Below are 13,850 nucleotides of genomic sequence, written 5' to 3' on the forward strand. Positions count from 1 at the left end.
CATAAGTAATTCTATGCATCAAAGCTGACGGTGACCGGGCACGAGCTGCACGGGGGGACAGGTCAGCGCGGGCACCGCGGGGCCAAGCCTTGCTGAGTCAGCGCTTCTCTCATCGCTTCTTCCTGAGCAGCAAGTGCATTTTCCCACACAGAGAGTTTCCTCACGTGTAGAGTAGCCCAGAGCCTTTAACTGACCTTTTCTGGTGATATTGCATTGAAAAGTAAACTGGGAACAAGTTGAACTCTGTTGTACCCGTGTGACTTGTGACAGCTCAGCCGTGGCTGCAGGTGAGGTGTACGCGGAGATGCAGTCAGGGTGTCCGGTCAATGGGATGGATTTGGTAGCCAAGGAAGCAAAAGTGCACGAGTCCTTCATCTCTGCGAGGCTGGAGCTGGAGGCAGCACCGGCAAAATTCACGTTCAGCTCAGTCCTCCTGTCGGTCTCGGATGGAGGATTCAAGCTGTAAATAAAATATGCTGGTACAGTGGCAGAACAATAAAGTTTGATAGGAACTATGGCAGCAGGCCCAAATCCCAGATCTAGGTCAACGAGCTGCAGGAGGAGAAGGGACAAGAGAAGGATCCGGCCACTGCCAATGGCCCTGGCACCACTGCTCTGGTGGGTCCAGCACTGGGGAAAGGCTACAGATGCTGTCCCCAGGGCAAACACAAGGCTGGGCAAGACGGAGGGATGTGGATGGCCAACAGCATCACCACCTTACTTAAACACTGTGGCTGCTTTCCCTGTGAAAGCCTGGGTTGTCACTCCACTCAAAAAATGAATGAGTGCATGACCAGGAGATCCAGGTTTCTAATTAAACTGGAAAGTTGGAAAGTGTAATGCTGGATTTAGCTGTGCTGTCTTCCAACACCTCATTAACTGCAGGGCATTCCTCTCGTTAGACTTCTGCCGCTCAGAAACTACCACCACAGGTACACACTTGATGCCCAACTGGGGAAAAATGTCAACACTTTGTCTGAAAAATAATCCCTGAGGAAGCCACAGTAATTGCTTCAGACAGATGAACAAGCAAGGATGACATTACCCAGAGAAACTGGGCTCGCTTTGGAGAGTTTTGTCCTCAGGGTGAGAGGTGAGGGGGAGCAGAAAAAAAGACTCGTAAGATTTAATACAATTATTATGCTTGAAGATCTTCCCCAGTAAGCGTAGTGAGTGCCAGTGAGCTGTGAGAAGGTTTCTGGAGCGTGTTGGAAGGAAGGAAAAGCAAGTGCTGCTGCACGGGAGGCTGAGCTGGGCGTTGTTCTGTGCTTAGGTAAATGTACGGCGTCCAAACTCAGCAGCAGCCAAGGGCACCCAATGGGCTAGATTTCAGCCTTTTTCAGCTGTGACCTAGCGCTGTCACCTGGCAGATCTCGCCAGGATCTTGCAAGCTTCTACATCCTAAAGCAGCAGAAGGAGGAGGTGGTGCAGGGAAGGGAGGGCCCGTTGTGATCCCACAACCCCTTCTCCCAGTGCTGATGTCTGCGCCGTACACACACACACCCCTTCACCAGGGCTCTCCAAAGCCACAGCTTTGCCCCATGCCTGTCAAACCTCTCCTGGGCTGAGGGCATCCCTGATCAGCTCTTTTTTTTCCACGACTGCCCGATCCAGAAGGGCTCAGACATGGGAAGAGCAATAAAGGGCCACGGATCCCAGCCAGGCTGCACAGCACAGGAGTTTGTCAGCTAGATCTGAAAAGTCTGCAGAGACCTTAACAGACTACAACCTCAACAAGATGCCGTCAGGCAGGCAGAGCCCCAGGCTGCAGAGCGCTCTGAGTCCTCTCCGCTCCCTCCTTTTGTTTGGCTCTGGAGTCCTCTGCAGAGATTTAAAACCCAACTGCTGGTTCCTGTAAGCTGTTTATCCTGCATCAGGAAGAAGGGCATGAAAAGTCACACAAACTATTGCGCTAGAAGTGCTGAAGGTATTTTTTAAAAATATCACACTTTACATTAAATAAACAACTCCCTGACATGCTGACATGCTTTGGTGAAGAATATAAATCTGGGTCTAATGGGTCCCACCTGTGCTCCACGTATGACATAAAAACGCCCAAGAAAGGTAAAAGCTGGGCAGGGCCGGGAGGCACGGCCGGGTTTGGCTGTGGGGCACATTAGAGGGTGGTCACACCTCTGCTCCACAGGACAGATGGACCAGGGGTCCTTCAGTCCATCACCAGCTCCCTTGCGCCCTGCACACCGCTGCCCGTTCGTGGCCCCTCACCGCTGCCTGGGACTTTGGGGACATTATTCCCAGAGGTGCCAGACCTTTGTGGCAGCCGCTGCCTTCGCAGCACTCGCGGAGCTGGTGGCAGCACAGAGACGCTGCAGCGGGGACCCCAGGGAGCGAGGGGCCCCAGAAATGCAGTGCCAGCTCCCACCCACAGCACGAAACCCAGCACAGCCCCTGGAAACAGCCCCGGCCCCCAGCTGCGGGTTTAGGAGAGAGCAAGGCTGGCCCAACACACCTGTTAGCAGGGACGTTTCAGCATCTTCAGCCGAGGAAGCATCGCAAAAGCCACGGTGTTCTGGTTTGTCTTCAGTTTTCGAGCGGGATGTGGCAGGAGCGGGCACGGACGAGCTCCTGGGACCGGGGTGGGGGCACAAAAAAATAAATAAAATTAAAAAGTAACGAACTCACCAAATTGCTCGGTGCAGAGTGCACAGGAATTAACGCTCTCCCTCTGCGGGACAAAGCGCTGCCGGTGTCCCCATGTCGCGGGATGCCCAGGAGATGGCGATGCGGAGGCGCCGCTGTGCCGGGAGGGACCGGGACACCCCCCGCGCTGCCGGTGCCGGCGGGCAGACACCGGAGCGCCAACATCTGGATCGGCATCTGGCTGACAAATGGAGCCAGAGGGAGCTCCAAGGGGCCCGGGAAGTGGGGGGGTCCCCCAGCCCAGCGCCCCTCTGTCCCACATCGCCCGGGGTGAGGCCAGCCCAGGGCACCCCTGCTGAGCCCCCGGGGACCAAGGCTGGCAAGGGCCCCCCATGGGGAGCGGGACGGGCAGAGAGGGGTTACAGTCCTGGCAAGCCTCGGGGGAGGGTTTGATCACAGGCAAAACATTCATCCCACAAAGTGTCTTCTCCTTCCTCTTCCTCTAACCCCGAGGGCTGCTTTGCCCATGAGACAGCGCTCAGCCCCAGCCCCACAAGCCAAAACAACTGAAGCAAGGAAGCCTGAAATCATCTATTATTAAGCTCTGGGAACTGATGGGAATCCAAGCAAAAGGAAAGGTTGGGTTTCTGCTGCTTTCCTGTGGTTGGCATTTTGGAAGGGCTGCCGGAGGACACACATGTCCCGGGGCGAGTGAGGCAGTGGAAGCTGTGGGACGGGGCTGAGGGCACACGATGCGATGGAGCATCATCCCCTCGGAGGCTCCAGCAAGGACCGAGGGAGCCCCCACAGCCACAGCCAAGCCATCCTCAGCCTTCCTTGAGCACAAACCATGGGTTGCACCAAACCATTTCATGATGTTCCAATGGAAATCAGCTCTTGGGACAGCACATCTATTCCCACGTGTGCCGTGACTCAGTTTTTAGAGCCGGTATCTGCAGCACTCCCATGGAGGGAGTTGGGGTAAACCTCTGGTCAGCGTACTGGAACAGTGTAAATCACTTAATTAAAGAGAAGCAATTTCCATAGTGAAGGTCACATTAGGAAGAATGGGGGGGAATTTGCCAGGGCAAGGTCTGGCAGACTTCCACCTCGAAGCATTGCCACGGTTTGTGCAGGTTGAGCTGTTTCTAAGCACGTGCAGCAATTTGTTCTGGCTAGTGAGGCTTGTGGCCATCGCTAGTCCCAGCTCCGGGTCGAGCCCCTCAAGAGGAGGGAGAGGCCCCTGCTCACAGTCCTCGCTCCTCCCCAGACACTGAGCATCAGGAAGCAGCAGCTTAAACCTCAGTGTAATCCCCACACAAAGAGGTGGTCACTGCTAATGGGTTTACCTGCTTAATTCTCCCCGGCCGTTCCTGGCTCTCAGGATTTTCCCTTCCCCACTAAATCGGTGCTGCAGGAAGCTCTGCTTCCCACATTAAGCAGATTGACTGCAACAGTACAGGCAAATGCATTTATCACACTGAATTCCTGAGCTGTTCCAGTGCAGAGTTTCCAGGATATGAATCCTCTGGCGCTCACATCCTCCCCTGCCCCATTTCCGGAGCTGGGCCGTGATGTTTATCACTCGAGGCACAGAACATCTTCACCCCCCACCTCACCCCAGAGGCTTTTCCCCTGGGACCATCTGCTGTGACCACCCATCACACAGAGGAACCCTGGTGACCACCAAAACACCTGCCACCCCACTGCCAAGGCTTGCCTCTGCCCCACACCACCCCACGGCAAGGGCTCCTGGGTGGTGGGTGCACTTGGGACAAGCTCAACCCACCCACCCTGCTCCAGTCTACTGTTTCTCTGCAGAAATTATCCCAACGTGGATTTCTTCCTTTTGCAGGACAGGAGCTGGGAAGGAGCACGGTTGGGCACCTGCACCCACACATACCAAAAGAGCCAAAGTCTCCAACGTGCCTCAATTAAAAGGGGTCTCTAGACTCAAATTAGCAAACGCTGGCCTAATTCTGGAAGGAAAGGCTTAGTTACAGCACCGCTGGGCAGGACGCTGCTCCTGGCCATGCCTGTGCAGGGCTCCCGGGGCAGCCGAGCTCACACCGCTGCATTTGCTATTCCAGATGTGCCCCTGGCATCTGGGGAGCTGGGCTTCTCCTCCAGCCACCCTTCCTAACCCATTCAAATTGCATTTATCCTAGAGCTGATGTTCTCTTTTCTTCCGAGTTGCTAATGATTTCTGTGGATCCATCTGGATGCCATCAGAACAAAGTCTCAGGTCCCCGAGGCAGCAGGCTCCTTCCTCGCTCCCCCGGGCCCGCAGCCCCGCGGAGCCGCGATGCCGGCACCCAAAGAGCAGCCGGGCTCAGGCGCCAGACCTACGGCCATCCCCAAAACACACCTGGTCTCAGGAACCAAATAAATACCTCTTAGCTGACACCAGCAAGAAACCAGTTCCCCCGCAGAAGGGACAAGCCCCTGTGTCCTACCTGCCACATGCACTCATTGCTCAGGGATTTGGCGTTTTCAGAGCACTCAGGCTCCAGCCTCAAGACACCAACGTGGCCTGATCCTGCGTCCTGGCTCTGCCAGACCCACAGCAACTGCAGAGCTCGTCTCTTCCTCTCTCTGCACCTGAGCAGCCACCTGTGACACAGAGGAAACAACACTGTCAGTGACCAAGGCAGGGACTCCTCGCCGCGCGTCCCACCTCGCTGTGAGTGTCCCTCACCAGCACTCCCACCTCCCCGCCTCCTCCCCACACTCCGCTCATTCAGTCCTTCTCCCCTTTTCTGTCATTTGCAATAGTCACCATTTGCTTGCATGAAAACCTGATTCCCTGGGGCCATAGCTGACAGCTTCCTTCACCCGGGGTATGGTTTTATTTAGCCATTACAGCTACATCCTGAATGCGGCCATAAAGCACGTTTATCCTTTATGACCGAACTCGGTGCCAAATTAGCCTCAGTTTACAGCTCATGCTCCACAGGCGGTGTTTACCGTGGGCTCTGCCGTGCCTGCGCCTGTGCTAACCGCTGCCTGTGACTGGGAAATGAGGGGGGAGAGGGAACAACTGGGGGGAGCAGCATTTCTCCAGAGAGATGAGGGAGGCCGTCTGCAGAAAAACCTACCTGTGGGACGAGAGCCCCTGTCCAGGTCTACAGGCAAACTCTGGCAAACACAAGTCAAGCCTTTCGAATGACAACTGCAATTGCCAGCTTGTTGCTATTAAAACCACACCTTGAGCACAGGATAAACAAAGGAGGTAAATAATGTGCAGGCACAGCCATGAAAAGCTAACAGCTTAGATCAGTCAGGCTGCAAGGCTTTTGCTCTTTAGAGAATAAGGCCTCAAGCTCAGGTCCGAACCCTCCCCTCCAAGGACAGTTCCAGCTTTCCAAAGCAAAACCAGTTGCAACTCAAAGCCATCTGAATCCAATCGCTGCTCACTCAGGCAGATCCATCCTTGTCACTGAGCACGGAAATTCAATATATGGGAAGAACTTGCAACAAAAAAATGAAATTGTGTTTACTTTCATAGCAGTAGGTTTGGCCTAAATCCTTTCCTTTTGTAAAGAAAGTCAGTAACTCTGCTGCTGCTTTTTTTACTCTCTTTTAATTACTTTTCCAAACTAAATGAAAACCAACAGGAAGGCTGTGGGGCACTATCACAGCATCTTTGGGAAGATGCACACTAGCCAAAGGTGCAATTCCAAAGCAAAATACTGCAGTAATTAATTATAATTAAAATATCATTTTACCAGTTTTCCCCAGAGTCCAGACAGGTTTCCCCCAACACGAAAAAAAAAATTTTTGCTTTTTTCTACTCAAACAACCCTTCTAAGCAAGAGCTTGAGAAGGTCATCCATAAGGCAGGCAGATCATGTCCTTTCCATGTCTGCACATGTCCTCACTCAGCCTTTCTGTCCGCAGGAAAAGGCCGCTGCGCGGACACCGTGCTCCAGCGCCAGCCCCCAGCAACACCGCGCAGGAGAAACGTCGCCATGCGCTCACGTCCGCGGTGCCGTGCTGTGCAACTCCAGCTCGCCCGCCATTCGGGCTTTAACTTTCTGTGCATGCCGGGTAGTTTATACTGTGTTAAGCCCATCTAGACAGCAAGCAATTTCCTCGTGCTTAACAGCCCTTCTGTTCCTCCCTGACATCCGCCGCGCGCCGCTAAGCCTGGGCGATTAACACTGTCTCCACCAAAAAGCAGACAAAGGTCCCTGCGGCTCTTAAACACCATCCGCTCCTCCAGCCTGCCCAGGCAATCAGTCCTACAGGCTCTGGGGCCACGTTTCCATAACATACCTCCTTCCCTCTTAATGCTTGTTACACACGTTAAGTTATTCAGTGCACATGCTATGGATGCCAGTGCATGCACCACAACTTGATGGATCATCCTGCTGTCCCAGCCAGGGGCTGCTCTGTCCCATTACTCCCGACCCTTCAGAGCCTTCTCTTCTCCTTCCACACTGACCTGTAGGTTTCAACCCACGCCTTTTTTTTTTTTTTTTAGATCAGTAAAATACTTTTTCTGGTTGCACCTCACAGCTCATCCCCGCTGCCCACACGCCGAGGGCCCCGCTGCCCGGCGCTGCCCGGCTCCAGCCCCGCTGCCCACCGCCCCCCACTCACCCCCTCCTGCAACAACACAGGAATTACACCCCCACAAAAGGGTTAAAATCCAGCCTGAAGAGTTGCTTCTGCCCCACTTTGGTACCTGAACATCGTCCAGAAGCAATTAAGCAGCACACAGTAACTGTCTGTAACAGTGAGGTTCTGCACGGAGAAACGATGCAACAGCAGCAGCGCCGTCCACCCTCTGTCCTCTCCAGGGTTTTCACCCAAAGCCTTTTCCATTCACAAACAAAAATTCGATTTTCTTTCCCCAAGCTGCCGGTGCTGAGCCCGCCGCCCGGGCTCCCTCTGCCCCGCGCACGGGGCTCTGCTGCCGCGCAGCTCCTGCCACTGTCCCCACAGGTGCCACCCCAGGGACACGGGTACCCAGAGCTGCCCTGTGCAAACGAGGCCAGAGTGACACCAAGAAATCTGAGCTTTCTTGCAGTGCTTTTCAGGGGTAGGAGGGCTCCAGCAGCCCACACGAGAGTGCTGCTCAGATTTAATTAAGCCTGTTTAGAAACTCTTGCTGTCTCGCAGGTGTCATTTCCATGTGGCCGGCAGCCCCAGGCAAAGCTGGTGTTTGTATACGGGGCCAACTTGCCACCGGGACGCAACCCTTTAACTCTGACAAATCTGCAAATAAGCAAGTGTCAAAAGGAAGAAGAAAAGAAGAGAGAGACTCAGAGGAAGGACTCTGCATGGGGAACAACTCCATCTGGGCTTGGCACCGGCGGGTGCTCAGCACATCCCTGCGAAAAGGGACGATGGGTTCTGGCCAGCGACAAAGCTGCTGGCTCCAGCCCCAAAGGATCAGGCCAGTAAAAATGCTGAGGGCTGCAGGCGATTCTCTGCTGAAACAGGGGCCACACAGCTCGCTGCCAGGGATTCCTGAAAAAATAAAATAAAATAGGTCAGTGCTTCCCTGCCCTGGCTGGGCAGGGTCCCTGGGGGCTGCGACCAGCATCACCTCTAGTGTCTGTCCTGGGAAGCCATCGCTTCCTGCCTCTGCTTTATTTATCCCACGTGTTTATTTTCTATATGGTTTGTCCTGAAATATGTCAGTATGCGACTTTCTAGGCTTTCCTGTCCCACTGGGGTAAACCCGACATAAGTGGGATGACACGGAAGATTAAACCAGCCATTGCTGCTATTATTGTGCTCTGGCTTCTGCCAGCTCTGCAGAGGCTTTATGAGGTTTGGGGCTTTTGTTTGGTTGGTTTTTGGCTTTTTTTCCACTTTTTTTTTTTCTTACTGAACTGATGCTTTTAACACTTGCTCTCTTCAGTCTTTTGAAAAGTTAGAAATGAAAATAAGCTCTGCTCAGATCTACTTTTCCACATTTTCATGAAAACAAGAGAATTGCTCAGGATGACCTGGGTGATTGCTGGGACGTGCCAACGGAGCAGTGACCATGGGTGCTTTTCTGCAGAGTGGAATGTGCTCCCCAGCCCTGCCAGGACCTTAGTTCTGCGCCTTTTGAGAGAGAGCATTTACACACCCAGCTTAGCCCAGAAAGAGGCGTTTTTCTACCCAGCGGCTGGTTTTGCCTGCGCTCTGCAGTGCTTTTGTGAGACAGCTCAGAGGAAGTATGAGCCAAAGTTTAGCGTCCTAGTCCAGAACTCTGGGACAGATGCTCCAAATTTCTAAACTGGAGATGTTTTCCTCTCCCTGTCACAGGGTGGGTAATAAGGACAAAACACCAGCACTGAAACAGTTCCACAGTGCGGAGGTCCCACGGTCCGAGTTAAACAGAGCTCACTGACCTTTCTCCCCAGAACTTAGTGCTGGGTTTAAACTGAGCACTGGTTGTTTCATATGAGAAGGTCCTTTCCTGGTGGCACCATGGAAGGTCAGTGACTCCAAAGCACCATCACTTTTCCAGCAGGACCCTGTGTTTTTCCTGCCATCGTTCCGCCCGGGGGGACACAGTGGGCAGCAACCACAGCTACTCCGGTGCCAGGGCACACTGCTCGGGACAGTGGCTGCACCCCTGCCTGTCCCTCTGTCTGTCCTGCCTGTCCCTCTGTCTGCCCCTGGGCCACTGCCTGCCCAAGGGCCGACAGCAGGATGCTCTGCCCCAGCTGGAGCGGTGCTGAGCCACCATCTCCACCACAATCATCCCCCAACCCAAGCATCAAGAACAAGAATTAAGAAAAAAAAAACCCAAAACCACAAAAAACCAACCTCTTTGAAATCAGTTTTAAGTAAACAAAAAATGGATCTCACAAGCTTCAGTAACCACAAGCATGAACTTGGGGTTGGCTGGGTTCTGTGTTTTGCTTGGGTTCTTCTGCATTGCATACAAAGCCTATTTTAAGATGATTTGCTTGAGTAGTTCAGCATATCCCCAGGGTTAACATGTGCTCCACAGTCACCTAGGAGCCACTGCTGTCCCCATGGCCACCAGCTCCCCCTGAGTGGTGAGAGGCAGAGCTGGCCTGAAGTGCAAACAAAGTCCCCTATTCCTTGGGCTCCTACTACCACAGGCAAACTCTGGCATGAGCTGGTTCAGTAACCCCAGGAAATGAAAAGTGGGAAGAGGTGAAAGCATGCCCTTTCCAGAAAAAAAAAAAAAAAACACAACAACGGAGTGGGGGGAAGAAAAAAAAAGTAATTCTATAATATACCCTCACTTTATTCCCGTGAACAGCAGGGTATTCAGTCAGCAGGCTGAAGGAAGTCTTGGATCGCACCAGGAGAAACACCATGCTTATGAGTGTTAGTCCAGTCCCTTTCTGCCTGTGCACACAGCAGCAGCCACACTCCAACCCTCGCACAGAGCAAAAATGGTAAAAGTGGCCAAAACTGCGACGGGGAGATACAGAGCAAGAGTCTTGCCCCAGCCCATGTTTGAAATGGAGCTCAGTGCAGAGTGAGTTGTGGATCTAAACCTCTCTGAGGCTCAAGGAAGGGGAGGATTGTCCAGATGAATACTGGATTGGTTCCACTTACAGTTACAAATAATAAAACTAAAATTAAAAAAAGCCAAGTCATTCTCTCTTGTTGGGTAATTGACCTCAAATCAGGCATCTGCATCTTCATGGGGCATAAAAGCACGAAAAGAAAAGGAAATTAGGGTTTTTGATGTCTGTTTGGAGATCGGCACGGGCAGCCAGAAGAACATCAAGATACATCCAAAATTTCAGAGAGAAAAAAGGGAAAAAAGAGCAAAGAAAACTAACTAAAGAAACAGGATGTCTTGCTTGTCTCCCTAATGTGCCTGGAAAGCTGTGAACCACACAGTCCAACAAATGGCTCAGGATAAAAGCAAGGAAACACCATGAACCATCCCCATGTGTGCCGAGGCTGGCTGTCCCCACACTGTCCCCACGCTGTCCCCTGCAAAGTGCCCAGCCATCACTTTACAGGGTGAGGACAGAGGGAACTGCAGAGAGGAAAGCAAGCAGCCAAACGGCTGAATGAAGAGGCAATGGAGACGCTGGAGCGAACGGCGTGCGAGGCCAGCGCACAGCGGCAGCCGGGAATCCCGGAGCTTTGGCTCGTGGCTGTTTATACAGCAGAAAAGAAAAATAGGGTTTATGCAATGCTTCCTGAGCATTTCCACATTCAATTCTGCAGCCCTTCAGGCAAAATTCCTGCCAAATCACAGGCCTTGGCTCACACGTGAATATCACAAAAGCAGAAAAAATGCAAGAAGAGCCATGGTTTCTAGCAAAGAATTTCTTGTTTCCACTCGGAGAAGCTCTGGAGGTTATTTGCAGCCTTTAAACCAACGAGCGGCCGACACGGTGCAGGCAGAGGAGGAGGAGAGCAGCAGCTGCCAAGAAACAAGACTTTACACTTACAGATGCTTTTATCCCCGTTTCCTGAGCACTTTGCAGGAGATAGCAGGGTGTTATTATCACTCTCCTATTTACATGGAAGCTGAGGCATAGTTTAGAGTGAAATATTTTGGTCTGTCTAAAGACTCGGCACTCTGGAGGCTTATTAGGGAAGGGGGTACAAGACGAATCGCTCTCCTGCCGCACTCTCTGCTGCGGCACCGCGGGAAAGCAGCCGTGCCAGCCATCCCCGCAGGATCCCAGCCCTGCCTTTGCACGGGCTCCCTCCCCCTAAAACACTGCGTCTAGAATTGCAGAGGGGTCGAAGGAGAGGAGAGCACAGGGAAGTTTTCTTTTGTTACCAGATTTTGCAGATGTTTAAGTTTACTTTTACTAGTGTCTTTTACATTTTGCAGAATCTTCTGTACAAAGCCTGATGCAATGCAAAATGGAATCCCTAATGGTGCCTGCAGTATGGATAAGTAAGAAAACACCCATTGTAATCCTCAATGATACCTGCAGTATGGATAAGTAAAAAAATACCTTTTACTTTGACTTCTTATTTATGAACAGTAAAGCCTTTCAGGGACAACCTAGTGAGCCATAATTATTTAACCCTGTGGATCTGCACATGGGCTTCCACGTGAACACATTCACCTGCACTCAATACCTGCTGATTTCAGCTACCCTCACATGGCACACGATCTAATTATGCCAGCTTACACACAGCTCCCCAGATTCCTGCCTCCAGACACCGCTGCTTCTGGTGCTCATTGGTACCAACAAAAACAATTAGCAATACATGAGCAAGGAAAATTACATTTTTGAGGGAACTGAAATGATCTCACACTAGTAAAAACCACACTTCAGATGAAATGCATGTTCAAGTGCAAACTGTCAAGCCCCTTGCCCATCCATACACTGGACAGTACATCCAGGGGACAGCTATATTTGCATGTCACAAGTTCTCTAACGTCCCTTCACCCCTGCGTGGCAAGTGTTAGAAAAATTACAAAGCTGCCCAGAAAAACACGGAACTACCCCACTTCCCTGAGAGATAAGGCCACTGATGTGGCTTAAAGCCATATACAACTGTGGCTTTACCTACCCTGGAAAAAATTACCAAACCAAATACATGCCCATAAAACACTGACAGCCCATCCTCAAGTATTTATCATGTGACAAACGGCTGTTGCCATCATTTGAGACTAGAATGCTGTATGATATTAAAACAAACACACAAAAAAGTATCTAATTGGGATAATGGTAGGTTGGCTTTATTTATTCATTCACCAGGGTCAATTATTCAGTTTTCCAGAATCCCAACACAGAAACCCTTCCCACTGCCTATGCCGAGATGTACGGTACGTGCATTTAGTGGTTCAGCAGCCGTGCATCTGTCTGTCCTTTGTGACAGCCAGGAGTCCAACTGCACCACACTTCGAGTGCTTTAAGTACCTTCGCACTTCTGTAGTATCTTAAACATATATTTATATTTGTCGTATATTCAGGAAGGCTGATTTTTCAAAACCTTACAGGGCCTGGAACAAGCAGCAACTATAATCAGAAAGTCAGCAGAGTGCGGTGTCTCCCATCTTTTTATGGAATAAAAGTACTATTTCTATCATTATAGGGGTATATCTGATGTTAAACTCAGGATACCTGAATATAGGAAAAAAATTACATTCTACATAGAAAATTTCATACTGTTGCTGTCAGACATGGTTTTGGGGAAGACTTTCACATTTCGACACAGAAATAAAAATTATTTCTAACTTCGACCACATAAAATGATCTAGAATTTCTGTGAAATTCTGTGAAAAAGAATCTACCTGAACTTCTGAAGCACGTAGGGAAGAGCAAGGGGAGAAGCCAGGGCCATCACATCATCCAGCTTCCCCAGGGGACGGCTCTACACAGGTGTGTACATCACTCTTCACAAACACTGGATCTCTTATCCACACAACAGCATCTCAAACCCCTTGTGTTCTTTGCGCATCCCTGGATGGAAAGAATAATGCAAATTAGCCATTAGCCAAGATTATTAGGCATTACTAAGATTCTGCACCTTGCTGCTGGAGCATAAATCCTGCTGTAGTCAGTGCTTTGGCTGAGGAAGCTGGGGATGGCCCAGGGAGGCTTCATAAAATGGGTGATAAGGGATTGAGTATCTAGAGATTCGATTTTTTTTAAATTATATTTTTTATGCTTTCACCTTCTTTATTCAAATCCAATAGACCTTAATCTCTCTGCCAGCATTTGCACTGCCACGAAGGAGCAGCATCTCCCCCGGCAGATGGAAGGGGACAGGAGCAGCCAAGCCCTCGTCCCCAGGGCTGGCCTGTCCCCTCGCCCCGGGCCAGCAGCAGCCCGCACAGCGCTGGCTCAGCAGCCAGCAGCAGCCGTAACCACCTGCTGCAAACGGAAAACGGAAACGCCAGGCAGAAAAGGCAAACCGTATTGTGTCTGGAGAACTGCAGCCCCGTGAAGCTGAAGTATTTAAATAGACAAGAAACTTTTGTCCAGGAAACTGAGCACTAATAATAACATTTTGGCTTCCTGCAAAGGCGGCTTCTTCCCCAGCTGCTTTCCACGGGCTCTGCCTCCTCCTGTCCTCCCAACACTGCCCCGGCCCTTCTCGTCCCCCCCAGGCTACCAAACACCCCACGATTTTCCAGGCTGTCTCAACTCCATCCTCCAGCTTTCCCTCCTCCATCAAACACTCGAGTTTTCTACTTGATTCCTGCTCTGTTTTCTCCCCCAGGCTGTCTTGGCAAACACATACAAAGAAGCCTCTCCCCACCAGCCCTGGTGCCTGCTGCCCGCTCCAGTTCCCCCATCCCTACTGGGAGAGCCTGGTCCCGCTCGTACAGACAT

General features: G+C 51.4%; 1 long non-coding RNA gene across 1 annotated transcript; it reads right to left on the reverse strand.

The window, feature by feature from the left end:
* Nucleotides 1-198: 198 nt before the first annotated feature.
* LOC135993831 (uncharacterized) lies at nucleotides 199-12,967 on the reverse strand. The gene is made up of 5 exons (XR_010606923.1): nucleotides 12,806-12,967; nucleotides 5,058-5,214; nucleotides 2,471-2,586; nucleotides 1,730-1,868; nucleotides 199-460 (listed from the first exon to the last, which is right to left on the reverse strand). It is a non-coding gene; the product is annotated as an uncharacterized LOC135993831 (long non-coding RNA).
* Between the last annotated feature and the right edge of the window lie 883 nt (nucleotides 12,968-13,850).

Source organism: Caloenas nicobarica, chromosome 13 (genome assembly GCF_036013445.1).
Source record: "Caloenas nicobarica isolate bCalNic1 chromosome 13, bCalNic1.hap1, whole genome shotgun sequence".
Taxonomy (NCBI): domain Eukaryota; kingdom Metazoa; phylum Chordata; class Aves; order Columbiformes; family Columbidae; genus Caloenas; species Caloenas nicobarica.